Below are 17,289 nucleotides of genomic sequence, written 5' to 3'. Positions count from 1 at the left end.
CCTACCTCCCTTGGCAGGCGAACAAAAGATCAGAAGTGAAAGTTAAGAAAGAATGTGTGACCTGCACAGTAAATCATTGCAGATAAGAGACAGTTCAGTCTATCGTATGTCTTAGAATGTAAGTACAGCTGGCAAACCAAATAAACGCAGTGACACCCCTTCTTTTGCCAGTTGATTGGATATCAGATAAGGCACATCTTCTTCCGCAGATACTCGTGTTGAGCTGCTGGAAGTGGTTTGTTGAGCATATCAGCAATTTGATAATGTGTAGATACATATTGCAATTTAACAAAACCTTGCTTAACTAATTGCTTTGTGTTTTGATAACGAATGTCAATGTGTCTGGACCTAAAACCTGTGAAATGTGACTCAGAAATATAAACCACCGATTAATTGTCTTCCATCACGGTGATTGGTCGAATCGGACGTGTCCAGATATCTGTGATCAAAGCATCAAACCATGTTAGAGAATTACATGCATCTGAAACACAAGCATATTCAGCTTCAGTAGATGAACAAGAAACAAAATTCTGTTTTCTCACTTGCCAGTAAACAGGACATCCATTTAGGAACATCATGTAACCTGAAGTACTTTTGTGTGATTTTTTCTCCCATACGGTTACAGATGTAGCATCTTGGTATCCTTGGAGAGTAGGCTCTTCCTCGGAAGGGACGTCTAGCTGGAGCTCTTGATGCTGGCGGTCCTTGCAAATATGGTGTGGCTAATTTGATAGCTTCCTCTTCAATTAAAAGCCTGCAAACATTATTGACTGTTCGTTGAGCAATAGGCACATGATTAATTTTTGCAATGGCATCTTTCCATTCATAATTCAATGAGTTAATGATAATGCTGATCATTTGAACATCATCAATAAAATGGCCTCTTTCTCTCAATTCTTTTCTCATTCCTTTCATTTTGGTCAAATGTCCACCAATTTGTTCACCAGGTTTCAATTTCGAACCATGGAATTCAGACATGAGCAAACATGAAGATTCAATTGAAATGGGCCTGTAGCAATCTTCTAGATGGGCCCAAATTTGTTGGGCTGTTGTATTAGGCGGAAAAACAACCTGCAGTTCAGTTTCCATGAACATTAATAATGTTGTGCAAGCCTTAGTCTCTAAGTCTCTTATTGCAGGAGTCCATGGCTGGGCAGGAGGATTAAACACCATACAATGGGTAACCTTCTCTGCGAAGCAAAATTGAAATCTCACTGACCCAGGCTTTATAATTTTGCCCTGACATTTTTAATTTTGAGTCACTAGTCAATGGAGGAGCAAAAGATGCTTGTTGAGGGATGTGCATTTGAAAAGCTTGCTGCTGTTGCACCTGTGGTTGCTGAAATCTAATCGCTGGGGCTGGTCCTTGAGCAGGAATAAAGTCATGGCTTGCTGGAGGCTGTATTAAGTATTGTTGTGCTCCAAATGTTCCAACACCACCAGGGGTGCTGAAAATTGGGCCTGTGGAGGCACCTGATGCCTTGCAGCCTGAATATCTGAGTAATCTAGCGACATGTGTGAAAGAGTATGTTGCAGTGTCTGAAATTGCTCGTTAATTTTAAAATGCATGTCAGTTCTCTTTAGTAAATTATTTCTGCCAGGAGATGGCGCTGCAGCCACATCTCTTGGCTGCAATATTTCTGCCCGCGTGGCATGTACAATTGGAGGACAAAAGAGATCACGTGGCAATTGTGACCTGTGCACATCTCTCTGTTCTGATTTGCCTGACACAATGTCCACCAGGGGGTGTGTCTTAGGCTTTGGAGAAGAAGGCAAAATGGCGTTTTCAGAAATTCGAAAAGCATGGGAATCCCTCTTCTCTGACTTGAGCATGGAATAAGCCCTTTTGGCTTGAAACAGCTGGCTTTCATAATATTCTATCTTATCACAATAACTTTCCATAGCTTGCTCAGAGGTGTGGAGAGAATCATACATTTCTCCTTGTGTGTGGGAGTGAAATTCCTGCGGCCGCGAGAGCTTTGGCCTTGCACCGAGTGTTTCAAAATCTCTCGGGGATATTTGGGAGCATGCATAATCAGGAAGATACTCTACTGACCTCAGTTGTAGATTGTCATCTCCTGGAGCAGTCACATCTTGTTGAGATCTTTCTCCCACTGTAGGTTCTTCACCCAGTCCGGTTGCATCAAGAGTTGTAAATCTTTGTAAAATACTTTCCTTCTCTTCTTCGGAGAGGGTGAAAATATCTGAATGCTTTGAAGAGAAATCTTTCGGTTTCTTTTTCCCCCCCGGCATGTTGGAAAACGATTTCATCATTCCTCAGTCATATAAATCATCCTGTCTAATTAGCCTGGAGCGCTTATCTGTTGAAAGTAACTAATAAGGAGAAAGCCATAAAGTAGATAACCAACCTCTGGTGCCATGTTAAGGAATATAATTTAAATCTTTGTAATTAATGATGATGGATCGTGGCTTTTCCTGGCAGTATATTTCTGAATAAGCAAAAATAAACCCGAAGCATGTTCTAATAAAAAACTTTTTAATATAAAAGAAAGTAAAAATACAAACTTGCTAACTGAATTAATTACATCTCAGCAGAGCTATGTGCCTGCCTCCTTGGCAGGCGAACGAAAGATCAGAAGTGAAAGTTAAGAAAGAATGTGAATGTGCATGCGCAGTAAATCATTGTCATGCGCAATAAATCTTCAGCACAGCTAGCAAACCAATTAATGCAGTGACACTGAAGGGGGTCCCAGCATGAGTCCAAAAGCTCAGGAGGCTCAACCTGAAGTCCCAGTGACCGACCCAGATTGGATCCTGCGATCTGGAATCTTTTAGGGGCAAAAGAGGAGAATAAAAAAAGTAGAATAATGTACAGCTGAAGCCCCTGAAAATCTACTGATTTCTCATATACCCCAATAAATGGCTGAAGCTTTGTTTCCTGTAAGGAGAAACTGCTGGTTGTTATAGCAGAAAGAGAAAAACTGAATTTTTACACAGACACGGAGAGAGAGAGAGACACAAAACACACAAAGTTATGTTTAATTTTTTTTTTTATTGACAAAACAATGTCATGTTTCAAGTGAAAAAAAAGTAAGGAGGCCAATTTCTCTCTTTTCTTCATAATTTACAGGAAGACCGTGGAAATTTCAAGGCTGTTGTCAGGAAAAAAAGGAGCTCCAGTTGAAGAACAAGGAGCTTTCAATGAAAAGTATCCAACAAATTACAGAAAAGAAGGAGCTTTCCAAAGATTTTGAAGAGAAACTGAGCAGTGAGAAATTTTTAGATAGCAACCCTGAGTTTTCTTCCAGAATTTCATCTTAGCTCTCTCTCTCTCTCTCTCTCCCCTATTACCCATAGTTCTAGGTTAAATTACATTGCCTGGAATAAGGTTGGGAAAAATAAGACCTGACTCTTTTAAACTTCTTCAAAACACAGAAAATTATACATAGACCTACAACCATTTACTAAGGCTGCCTTACTATTACTATTAGTCTTCTCACCATTCCTATCACCCATCTCCTCCCACTTACAACTGCAGTACTGCAACTTTGTGCCTTCTATCCCTACGATTTATATTGATATTGATTGTTTCCTGATTGCTTATTTGTATCCTATGACTATCATTAAGTATTGTAGCTTATGATTCTTGACGAATGTATTTTATTCTCCTTATGTTCAGAGAGCATCTGCACCAAAGACAAATTCCTTGTGTGTCCAATCACACTTGGCCAATAAAGAATTCTATTCTATTCTATTGAATTGCAAGCCAATAAACAAAATACCAGGTATTTTAATTAGTTTTAATTTTAAACAAGTCTGATGACTCATGTAACAAACTCAAGGAAGCTAATTTTACTCTAGTTTAGATCTTTTACAGAAGAAATATTTCAGATGAGACCAGCTCAGAAAAGAGAATCGAGATCTGAGTTGCAGGGTTCAAAAACAAGATGGGGAGACTTCCGGTTCCGGCAGCTACGGCGACGGGCAAGTCCTTTGCCCGCTCCCGCTCTCCCGGTGGGCTTCCCCCGCTTCTGGGGGGGCACAGGACGCCCCGGAGAGGCGTCCTGCCGAGGGAGCGGCTCGCGGAGGGCCCTGGCATCGGCGGCGGCTGGTGGGGGCTTCTCCGCTTTGCTCCAGGCACCGGGGAGCAGTCTCGGAGGGCGCGCCTGCGTCTCGCTCCATGCCGATCGGACAACACAAAATTGAAGGAAGCAGCGGTGGTATGGTGAGGTGCTTCCTTTCTTCATTCCCTTTCTTTTGAACTGATGGATCTTTCAGCAACTTTTAAAGTTTAACTTTCGGATTCTCGTTGGAGGTGCGGCTAGAGGGAGGGGGATTTCCCCCCCCCCTTGGACAAGCAGCTTGAGAAAATTTTGCTCTCGCCCCCAGGGGAAGGAGGAGGGGGGAGAGCCAACTAATGATGCCTCACCCCTGTAAAAGTGACTTTCATTGGATTTAGTCCCAGAAATTATGGATGACCTGAGAATTTTTCTGAACTTTTAAAACTTTGTTATGCCTCTGAGCCCAAAGCTGGCAGGGCAAGATGGCACACTTCCGTTGTCTTTATGAACTATGAAACCTGACTCCACCTTTAAAACTCAGGCTTCCGGTCTTTGTCTCCGTGTCACCCAGAAGAGTCTCCTGTGGATTGCTATTTTCTGAACCCTCTGGAGAGAAAATCCTTCTCTATTGCTAGACTGATTAAAGAAACTCCCACCTGCTTGGATCTTCTGCCTCCTGGACTCATCTGCCTGCTCTACTTCTCCAGCTGTCCAGTCTCTACACTGACTGATCTCTCTGTTTTACAAACTATGTCTCCAAAAAGACCACCACCTGGAAAACCTGGCTTTGCTACCTCTGCACCAACATCTGCAACATCCAGTCCTTCCACACAGTCAAAGATTACAGAATTGATGCAACCTAAGAGTACAGAGATGGATTTGCAACAAATGCTTCAGCAACTCATACAGGGCCAGGAAGAAATTAAGAAACAATTAAAGGAAATGAAGGAAGAAATTAAGCAGAATCAAGTCCAAATTTATAAGAACTCACAGAGACTGGACCTTGTGGAGGGTGGGGTGGCGGAGGCGAGGGGGGGGTAGAGGCTCTGCAGAAGGGTAACAAAGAACTTGATATCCAACAAATGAAAACAGAGTTTGAGAGAATGTCCTTTTATCTTAGATTTCAAAATGTTATAGAAGCAGATGGGGAAAATATAAGGGACATTATGACTAATATTTTAGCTGAATACATACACAAAGATAAACAACAGATGGAATGGGAGATAGACCTGGTCTATAGAGTGAATTCAGCATATGCAAGAACACACAATGTACCCAGGGAGGTCCATATTAAATTCCTTAGGAAAAGCACAAGAGAGGTAATTCTGGGTGTACAAAGGGGGCAAGCATTGACATATCACGACAGGGAGATAACCATCTTGAAGCAGATCCCAAAAAAAATTAGGGAGAAAAGGAAAAATTATTCGCAATTGGTGAATAAATTATACCAGAAAGGGGTGTGGTTTAGATGGTTGATGCCTGAAGGGATGCTGATATTCTGGGAGGAGACAAGAATTAGAATCAATACACCCATAGAGGCTCAGGCCTTTATGGAAAAAAATAAAGCGAACCTAGAAAAAACAGAAGACTCTTCAATGGTCACACAGGACACGGGAGGGGCCGGAGCTCTGCCAGCGGGGGGAGAAGGGGCAACACCAAGAAAGCTCAGATCACAAAAATGAATAAGAAAATCACATTGTTATAACAGACCGAAAGTAATAATGAAATTATATCTAGACTATATATTATAATATATAAGCTGATTGAAATTTTTTTAAATTAGAATTAATATGCTGATTTTATATGATCATGTATTAATGTTTTATACTTAAATGTATCTTATGAGTTTGGAGGGAGGGGGTGTCTGCCACACTTGCAACTGCCAAAATTTGTATACCATTCCACCTACCCTTTTCCTTAAAAATGTTTTAAAAAACCAATAAAATTTTCTGAAAAAAAAAAAAACAAGATGGGGAGAAGGTGGAACTCCTCAGAGAAAACAACCAATGCAGAATCAATAGTTTGGAGAAAGAACTCAATGATGTAAACAAGGAAAGCCATCATCTCCACTGCAGAGTTTGGGAACAAGCTGGGGAGGACCAGGAGCTTCTCAGGGAGAACCAAGCATTGAGGGAACAACGGGACAGGTCAGAAATACCGTCTTTCCCTGAAAATAAGCCCTAGCCTGACTTTTTTGGGTTGTGTGCCAGTATAAGTGAAGGGGTGGGCGTGGCCAGCACAGGAGGCAGCCCTTCCCTTCCCCGGTCACCTCATGGAGGCGCCGCCCCTTAATTATGGCTCACGGATCAGCTGAGTGAGTGAGGGCCAGGCAACTCGGCCCAGATCTCTGGAGCCCCTTCCCAGCCACCAGCCTGCCAGGGCCCCTTCACCAACCATTAAAACCAGAAATTGATTCTTCTTCCTCCATCCCTTCTCTTTCAGAAATGGATCCAAACGAGCTGTGGCAGCCATCCAGGGAGAAACCCCAGACCATCTTTGGAGACCCCTGGAAAGTCACATTGTTCATAGTTGGGGTCTATTTATTCGTTGGCCTCTGCATTCTTTACCACCAATGCAAGTAAGTTGCTCCCGTTAAAGGGAGTATCATCACCACAACCTGGGGAGCCCTGGGGCACTGGAAGATTCCCCCAAAATGTTGGTGGAACTAATAGGAGAAAGGATAGAATCCCTCAGGGCTGGAAGGGACCTTGAAGGTCTTCTAGTCCAACCCCCAATCTTTTCTTGAAAATCTGGAGCCTCCATTAGGAATAAGCTTCATTATCATTGTTAAGAAAACAGTGTACCACTCAATTATATTTGATTCTTTTCCTCTTCTTCAATCCCCAGAAAAAGGTGTCTGCAAGTGTCACCAGAGAAACAAAACGAAGACGTGAGGCTGATATCATCACTGTGGAACCGTACATACCGGGACCCATCTACCCCAATATCACCTTAATTGATGAGCGAAGGATGTCAGACGTTCTACCTTGCACGACAATGTGATGATTGGTGTTTGTCAGTTTTTCTTTATTTTTCTATTTTAAAGACATTTTGTTATTGTTGTTGTTATTTAATTCTTAACGCCTTTTGTTCTTTGCATTTCTTGCTTTGGGGTTTTGGGTGGGGGTGGTTGGACTATGGAAGCTAACAGGAAAGATTAGGAGCCTTTAATCCTAATTTGGTTGCTCACTTTTTTTTTATTGTTTTGTTTCTTGCTTACTATTTCATTATGATTAAAATATTCAATCTGTGCTTCTTTTGCCCCAGGACAAATTGTGGCCATGGGTGAAATTCCAGCCATCACATTGTTGACCAGGGCTGAATGTCTGACATTGTCTTCCATCAATGATGGTGATGTTGGGATCGATGGATTCCGGTATGGAGGTTCCACCGTGATGGAGGCCTCATCATCATCTTCAGCTGGTGGTTCTGGTGACGCTTGCAACACCTTCAACGCAGAGGCCAAACACCACGTAGACCCCAAAGATGACCAATGTCGTTTTCCAGGGTCTCCAAGGAAGTTCTGAGGGTTCTCACTGGATGGCCACACGAGTTCAGTCTCTTCCATTTTTAACAGAATTGAAGGGATTAAAAAAAGATCTTGAAGGGTATTCCAAATCCAGATATATATTTACATTACAAAATAAATTTAAAAGAATCAAATCAACTTTACAAAAGCATTTCCTCTTCAGTTTTTTCCTCTTTGCACCTTCTGACAAGTTATGGAGACCCCTGGAAGGCGACTTTGTTTGTCCTTGGGGTCTATATCTTCATTGACCTCTGCATATTTTTCCACCAGTGCAACTAAGTTGCTCCTGATCAGGGGAGTGGCATCACCACAACCTGGGGAGTCCTTGGGCACTGAAAGCCCCCCAAAATGTTGGTGGAACTAACAAGAGAAAGTATAGACTCCCTCAGGGCTGGAAGGGACCTTGAAGGTCTTTTAATCCAACTCCCAATCTTTTCTTGAAAATCTGGAGTCCCCATTAAGAATTATCTTTATTATCATTGTTAAGAAAACAATGTACCAGTCAGTTATATTTGATTTGTTTTCTTCTTCAATCCCCAGGAAAAGGTGTCTGCAAGTGTCGCCAGAACAACGAAATGAAGATGTGGAGGCCACCATAATCACGGTGGAACCTTACATACCAGAACCCATCTATCCCAACATCCCCATCATTGATGAACAAAGGATGTCAGACGTTCTACCTTGCATGACAATGTGATGGAAGGTAAGTGTTTGAACTAATCTGGTTGTCATTTTTTTTCTCATTATTATGATATTATTGTTATTTAATTCTTAGATGGATTCTATTCAAGAGGCAGAAAAACCCAGCTGACTGCAGTCAGTGGGCAACTTGGAGGCTACAAGAAGTGAGTGGATGGAGGACTTGTCCAAAAGAAGAGTCCTAGCTGAAGGGAGAGGATTTGGGGTCTCTTGAGGTCACCTGGGATCCTTGGTTGCTTTGCATTGCCTGCTTTGGGTTTTTGGGTGGGGATGGCTGGCCTTGAAAGCTAAAAAGGAAGAAGAGTGGGAGCCTGGTAGTTTTAAATATTAATTTGGTTGCTAAGTTTTATTTATTATTTCTTGCTTACTTATTTTTTTTAATTAAATATTAAATTTGTGCTTTTTTTGCCCCAGGATGAATAGCTGCAGTGGGTGAAATCCCAAAACAACTGGAGGCCAATTTGGACCCCATCGGCATTGACAACCTCACCATCGGTCAATTGCCAAAGGCCGCCTTCCTTGGAAGAGCTGACATCCAGTCTGAACATCTGGCTGACTGTATGAAGAACCACAATCCCCCCATGAGTCAGAACCTTGATGTGGTTGTGGGGCTTGTGTGCTCTGAGGAAGATTAGGGCTACAACTGACGTTCAAGCATACTGGACAGGACTCATGAGAGGAATCGGACAAAGAGTGCCTCCCCCCTAAACAATTGGGGGAAACACACATAACAGAAACCCAGATTGGCTCTCTAGTGTCCCAGGTCAAGAAGGATAGTGCCAGGGGTTCAAATTCCTGGACATCTGGTGAAAAATGACCTGCAGGACTCAGGGATGATGGCTGAGCATCCAGGACTGGCATCTGCTGAACAACTGGAAGGAAAGTGTTTTTCTGACTCTCCCCAAGATGGCATCCAGTCTCAGCAGGGTGTTTCCCCCCCCTGCTGAGAGATTCCTGGTTTCCTCACCTGAACTGGTTCTTTTCGTTTTTCTTTTTATGTACTTTTATGTAGTTTTATTTAGCCCATTTTCACTCATTTTTGCCCTCCCCAGCCCCCAGGAGCACTCTGGAAGCCTCCTAAAGGCTATGAACAGCAATTTTTGCAAATAGGGTGGGGTTTCAGGAGATCAAAAATGCTATATTCAGCGTATAAGATGCACCCACATTTTCACCCTCTTTTCTGAGGGAAAAAGGTGCATCTTAAAGTCCGAAAAATACGATATTTTCTAACTATCCTGGTAACTGGAAGAACTAAAAAGTATAAGGATTATATGCTTAGGTTTTATCCTCCAGAAACTGTCTATCTTTGCATAATAGATCAAAATATTTAATTAGCTCAACATAACCTCTCATTTAGCTCTAATTTTCTAAAGTAAAGACAATTTACTAGGCAGTTTAGAGGGTTACTAGTTGAATTTTTAAAAATAAACTGCTCATGGTCAAAATTCCTTTTGAAAAAATGTTTCTATCAGCTTGTCTCCGAGCTACCATTGCTAACATTCTTTCAGTTAGAGGTAAGGTGCTCAGTAAGTAAGGTGTTTTTATTAGTTTTCATAGTACCATTAGTTAAAGTAATACTTTTAAATTAGTCTGCTGCTGTTGATGAAGAATCTGAAGCTTCATAAAGGTGTCAATGAGCTGAAGAGTTTGAGAATCCTGATGTAGATTTTATATAACAGATTGATTAAATATTGCTTCCATGGACACCCTTCTTGTTTCTCTTCATTTTCTTTAAAAAGAAAAAGAGAGAAAGGATAGAGAAAATGGTTTCAATAAGAGGCATTTTGGATAGAATCAAAATAAATTTATAACACCCCTTTTCCTTTGGAAACCTGGGAATGAGGAGGTTAAACAGTCTTTGGCAGTAGAAAGTATAAGCAGCATAAAAAACTCACTCTCCTTCTACATAAGTGGCAGCAGCTGAGGGAAAATGAGGAACTAATCTTCATTTCTCTTATTCCATAGCTTCCTCATGTTCAAGCTGAAGAGTTTGAGAATCCTAATGTAGAATTTGTCTTTAATGTGTTGTTTTTGGACTCCAAAAATCCCATCTTTATTAATGTGAAGTTAAATTGAGTGGGATTGTATGAAAATTAGGGGATACATACTTAGCTAAAAAATTGTACTCAGAAAGTGTGTTCAAACTGAAGTGAGATATAAATCACATGACTAATTCATTTTGTTAATAACTTTGATAAAGAGATGAAAAGAACAGTTATCAAATTTTTAGATGAATAAAACAGAATGGCTAACACTTCTGAATAGAGAAAACCCCCAAATTTTATTTACTTATTTATGTAACAGTATAAAAATCTTGTCCTGACCTACATAGACTTATTTTAATTACATAAATGGGATTGTTATTATTTTTAACACAGACAAGGACAGAGTTATGGACATAGTAATCAGGAATAAAATAAAACTTATAGGATGGGAAAATATCTAGTTTGATTATAGTCTTATGGAGGAAGTCTTGGAGTAGTATTTATATTAGCACTGGGTATAGCTGGAAAAATGGTAATAGAGCACAGAGCATGAACCAATGCCAACAAAGGTGGTATTTAGTTATTTCAATTGTAATTATTTTATTTATATAGAAGTATTAGAATAGAGATGAAAAGTAGGGCACCAGGTTATCTGTCTTCTATTCTGTACTATTAAAGAAATAATTTAGTGGGTAATATATTCAACATGATGAGGGCAGAATAAAGTGTAACTCTACATAATTTGAAAACAATACTTTTAATTGGATGCCTCTGTAAAGCTGTTTCCCCACCCCCCCCTCTCTCACACACAATTTTGTCCTTTGCCTCATTTTTGCCAGTTTACTATTTTTGATGTTTGCTAGTATTTAATAAATAAGCATCAGGTTTATTTTGCTACCTGAATTGGGAGCATGCCTACTTGATCTGATCTGAATACACGGATTTGAGTACATGTTAAACTGGAAATTTGATTACACGAATTTTCCAACTATGTTCAGTTCAATTAAGAATTCCAACCAACTGGTTTTCGGGTGGTTCTCAATTTACAACCATTCATTAGAAGTTACAGTGGTCTTGCATTTAGGATTAGTCCTATCATTTACAGCCATTGCACCACCTCCAGGGTAATGGGGTTGCAATTTGAGCACTTAACAACCAGGTCGCATTTACAAGTGATTGCAGTGTCCTACATAATTCGTGAATTTTCTTGCCGTTTTCTGGCAAAAAACCACTCATTTGTAAGAATGGGTTGACAATTACTGCCATAGCATTTGCTTAGCAACTGCAGATTAAGATTTACTTAACAACTGCTGATTAAGTTTCATTTAAGAACATTTTGATTCATTTAATGTGTCATAAAAATGGTCATAAAATCGGTTTTGACTTGACTTATGACTACAATGACTTATGATGGAAATTCCAGTACCAGTTATGATTGTATATTGAGAACTACTTATAGGTTCAGAAGAATAGCAAGGATAGTAGAAGCAAGATGGGAAATGTTGGGCAAATTTAACCACCAAGAAAAGATGAGGGAAATATAGTAGTGTTCAAATATTTGAGTTTTTCATAAAGAATATTAAAGCTTTTGCATCTTCAATGTTTTTCAGTTGCAGGATAAGAGTATAAATAAAGCTCTCCCAAGACAGTGGGACCTTCCAATAGTGAGCACTCACGCATTAAGCTTCTTTTAGGCTATTGCAGCTGAAGGTATGTAAGAGAAAGAGGGAGAAAATGACCAAGGAAAAAAAGTAAGAGAGCAGAAAGCACTGAATACTGGAGAAAATGCCAAGGGCCTTTGGTGTCTATGCTTCCTTTACATTGACTTCCTTTGCCCCACTTTCAAGATTGTGTGCCAACATGAGCTGGCAGCTCCTCTTTAATTCTAAGTCACTCATTCGCCATGGCTCCTGTTGGGGCTTCATCTGTATTATAGGTAGTCCTTGACTTATGACCACAGTTGAACCCAAAATTTGCATTGCTAAGTTGCTAAGTGAGTTTTGTCCCACTTTAAGACCTTTCTATGCCACAGTTGCTAAGTGAATCACTGCAGTTGTTGAATTAGTAACATGGTTGTTAAGTGAATTTGGCTTCCTCGTTGACTTCGCTTTTCAGAAGTCTGCAAAAGCTGATCACATGACCCTCGGACACTGCAACTATCATAAATATGAGCCAGTTGGCAAGTGGGTGAATTTTGATCATGTGACCATGGGGATGTTGCAATAGTTGTAAGTGTGAAAACCAGTCATGCCAGTTTTTTCACTAACTTTGAATGGCCGCTTATGAAAGGTTGTAAGTTGAGGACTACCTGCAACAGATTTGTTGATGGTGTTTAGCATGAGGGATTCTAGTGAAGAAAAAGAGGAGCTCCAGTTGAAGAACAAGGAGCTTTTGGTGAAAAGTATCCAACAAATTACAGAAAATAAGGCGCTTTCCAAAGATTTTGAAGAGAAACTGAGCAGTGAGAAATATTTAGATAGCAACCCCGACTTTTCTTCCAGAATTTCATCTTAAATACTCCTTAGGTCTCTCTCTCTCCCCCCTATTACCCATAGTTCTAGGTTGAATTACATTGCCTGGAATAAGGTTGGGAAAAATAAGACCTGACTCTTTTCAACTTGTTCAAAACACAGGAAATGATACATAGACATACAACCATTCACTAAGGCTGCATTACTATTACTATGAGTTTTCTCATCGTTCCTATCACCCATCTCCTCCCACTTATGACTGCAGGACTGTAGCTTCGTGGCTTACATCCTTACGATTTATATTGATATTGATTGTTTCCTGATTGCTTATTTGTATCCTATGACTATCATTAAGTGTTGTAGCTTATGATTCTTGACGAAAGTATCTTGTCTTTTTATGTACACTGAGAGCACATGCACCAGAGACAAATTCCTTGTGTGTCTAATCACACTTGGCCAATAAAGAATTCAATTCTATTCTATTGAATTGTAAGCCAATAAACAAAATACCAGGTATTTTAATTAGTTTTAATTTTAAACAAGTCTGATGACTCACGTAACAAACCCAAGGAAGCTAATTTTACTCTGGTTTAGATCTTTTACATAAGAAATATTTCAGGTAAGACCAGCTCAGAAAAGAGAATCGAGATCTGAGTTGCAGGGTTCAAAAACAAACTGGGGAGAAGGTGGAACTCCTCAGAGAAAACAACCAACACAGAATCAATAGTTTGGGGAAAGAACTCAATGACGTAAACAAGGAAAGCCATCATCTCCACTGCAGAGTTTGGGAACAAGCTGGGGAGGACCAGGAGCTCCTCAGGGAGAACCGAGCATTGAGGGAACAACGGAACAGGTCAGAAATACCGTCTTTCCCTGAAAATAAGCCCTAGCCTGAGTTTTTTTGGGTGGGACAGTATAAGTGAAGGGGTGGGCATGGCCAGCACAGGAGGCAGCTTTTCCCTTCCCCGGTCACCTCATGGAGGCTCCGCCCCTTAATTATGGCTCACGGATAAGCTGAGCGAGTGAGGGCCAGGCAACTCGGCCCAGATCTCTGGAGCCCTTTCCCAGCTGCCAGTCTGCCAGGGCTCCCTTCACCAACCATTAAAACCAGAGAATTGACTCCTCTTCCTCCATCCCTTCTCTCTTTCAGGAATGGACCCGAATGAGCTGTTGCAGCCATCCAGGGAAAGACCCCAGACCATCTTTGGAGACCCTTGGAAAGTCACATTGTTCATAGTTGGGGTCTATTTATTCGTTGGCCTCTGTATTTTTTACCACCAATGCAAGTAAGTTGCTCCTGTTAAAGGAAGTATCATCACCACAACCTGGGGAGTCCTGGGGCACTGAAAGCCCCCCCCCAATGTTGGTGGAACTAATAGGAGAAAGGATAGAATCCCTCATGGCTGGAAGGGATCTTGAAGGTCTTCTAGTCCAACCCCCAATTTTTTCTTGAAAATCTGGAGCTGATATTAAGAATTATCTTCATTATCATTGTTAAGAAAACAATGTACTAGGCAGTTATATTTGATTCTTTTCTTCTTCTTCAATCCCCAGAAAAAAGTGTCTGCAAGTGTCGCCAGAACAACGAAATGAAGATGTGGAGGCCGCCATAATCACGGTGGAACCATACATACCGGAACCCATCTACCCCAACATCCCCATCATTGATGAGCGAAGGATGTCAGACGTTCTGCCTTGCACGACAATGTGATGGTTGGTAAGTGACCTAATGTGGTTGTCAGGTTTTCTTTATTTTTCTATTTTAAAGGTATTCTGTTGTTGTTATTATTGTTGTTATTGTTATTTAATATCTTAATACCTTTTGTTGTTTTGCATTTCTTGCTTTTGTGGTTTTGTGTGGAGGTGGTTGGACTATGGAAACTAATAGGAAAGTAAACTAGGAGCCTTTAATTTGGTTGCTGTTTTTTTATTGTTTTGTTTCTATTTCATTATTCTTAAAATATTCAATCTGTGTTTCTTTTGCCACAGGATAAATTGCGGCAACCATCACATTGTTGACCAGTGCTGAACGTCTGACATTGTCTCCCATCAATGATGGTGATGTTGGGATCGATGGATTCCGGTATGGAGGTTCCACAGCGATGGAGGCCTCCTCATCTTCAGCTGGTGATTCTGGTGACACTTGCAATACCTTCAACGCAGAGGCCAACCATACATGGACCCCAAGGATGACCAAAGTCATTTTCAAGGGTCTCCAAGGAACTTTGGTGGGCTTTTGCTGGATGGCCGCACCAGTTGCTGGACTTGCTCAGATGTGACAACCAAGTGTGAGGCAACATCGGTGGTGAGAGAAGACCAGATGATGACACAGGATCCCTCTCGTCTTTCTGGGGCAGAGCTAGCTCACCCCCTGGGATGCACCCTGGAGAAGCTCATGAGCAGAAACTGAATGGACTAGCACTTTTCGGCAGTGAACAAAATACTATGTACTGACATTGTAGACTCCTGGCTAATTATACCTTTGCCAAATGCTAAACTTTGTTTTTTAATAAATTCAACTTTTGATGAACAAATTAAATAGATTATTGTTGATTAGCCATTATGCCATATCAAGAAGCAGAATATTAAATACAAAGCATTAACAACACTGCATATAAAAATTGAATAAAAGAAACAGATAAAAAAGAATAAGAAAAACATAAATCACATTTCTGCATCATCCTACAATTTGTTGCAATCAGACCCACCTATGCAGATGTCAAATCAATGTTTGGTTCCAATAAATGTTTAATTCTGAATGCACAGAAAATGCTTTAACCCAAGTATCCCAGTAGGCTGTTTGTCTAATGTGCAGTCCAAGACTCTGATCTCTCTCTTTCTTATGCACTTGACATTCAATATTCCAGATTGTTGGTGAAGCAATCTTTTTTTTAAATTTATTTATTTCTGTCTCACCTAGTTACATGAGAGATAAGGAGACCACAGCTCCTAATAGAATTTGTCAGCTGCATAATCCTAGAGAGCTTTATTTGAAATTCTGCATCTTCTAACACAGAGAACTCGGAGACTCTATCAGGTTCATCCAGAACTTCATGGGGGAGGAAACGGCTGCTCTGGCGTGCATCCCTGTGACTTGGCTGCGACCGGAGGGGGCGATTCTGCTCACAGAGATGCTTTCTGGGTTTGACACCAGCTGAGACTCCAGGGGAGGGGAGAGGAGGGGAGACAACTGGCATGTACTTATGATGGTTGCAGGTTGGGAGGCATGCAGGGCCCTTGTCCCACAGATAGCCAGAGGAGAGAGGCTGTTTCTTCAGTTGGGCACCAGGAGGGGTCAGTGAGGGCTGCTGTTCTTGCACCAGACTCCCTGCCTGACCTCCGGGGCTCTGGGGCTGGGCGGGCAGTGGAGTCCCCTGGGCTTATGGTGCTGGGGGGCTCCAGACAGCCATCCCTAGGTGTGAGCTCAGGAGTTTATGGCCCCAAAGCAGCCCTGGGCCCAAATCATCCAGGACCAACTCCTAGCAATGGTAAAAGGAGTCTTTAATTTGCAACCATTTTTCTATTGACCACTGGAAGTTATAATGGGACTGAAAAAAGTGATTTATGACTATTTTTTTTCTCTTATGATTGCGGTATCCCCATGGTCACATGATCCAAAGTCAGATGCTTGGCAACTGGCATGTACCTACGTATGATGGTTGCAGAGTCCCTGGGTCATGTGATCACCATTTCTGACCTTCTGACAAGCGAAGTCAGTGGGGAAGGAAGATGCCTCTGAATGACTTTCAACATTTATTGAGCGGGAAAGGGAAGGGAGTTACAAGAATTACACTCATTCAACCATTTCCCATTTCCAAACATGTTGATATGATTTTCTTTGACTCCTGAGCCGTCCTCAGCCACCGCATGCCCAACGGAACCGAGGCTCCCGTAGCCTTTTACTCTAGGACCTTGTCCGTTGCAGAGCGGAAGTACAGCTGGACCGTGAGGCTTCTGGCTGCAGTGGCCGGAGTAAAGAGGTTCCATGAGGACCTATACGGCTGTAATTTCAAACTAATTACGGACCATAAACCGCTGCTGGATTTGCTGGCTGGGGACCGACCTACTCCTGTGTCATTATCACTGCGGATGACCAGATGGACCATTTTCTTAGCCGCCTACTCCTACCGCCTCGTCCACCAACCAGGTGCCACTTTGGGGCACGCCGACGCCTTGAGCTGCTGCCCGCTACCAGAACTTCTTGCTGACTCTACCCCCGAGATGCCAGTTCTGCTCATTGACTGCTTAGAGACTGGTCCTGTCTCATCTAGTCACGTTGCCCGCCACTCTGCAAAAGACTCTACCATCAAACAAATTTTGAACTGGATGTGGAAGGAGTGGCCCAAGGGGCCTGTTGGGTCTGAATTCAAAATGTACCATTGTAAGCGCGACAAACTGTCTGTTGTTAATGGCTGTTTGCTGTGGGGGGACCAGGTCGTTGTTCCACCCAAACTGCGCATTGCAGTATTAGAGGCTTTACACGTAGGGCATCCTGGAATTGTCAGGGTGAAGTCTTTGGCCAGGAGTTAGGTGTGGTGGCCTAACATGGACAGGGAGATTGAAGAATGGGTGGCTACCTGCAC

This window comes from Natrix helvetica (assembly GCF_964273705.1).
Source record: "Natrix helvetica genome assembly, chromosome: 5".
Taxonomy (NCBI): Eukaryota; Metazoa; Chordata; class Lepidosauria; order Squamata; family Natricidae; genus Natrix; species Natrix helvetica.
This window is presented reverse-complemented; position numbering follows the sequence as displayed.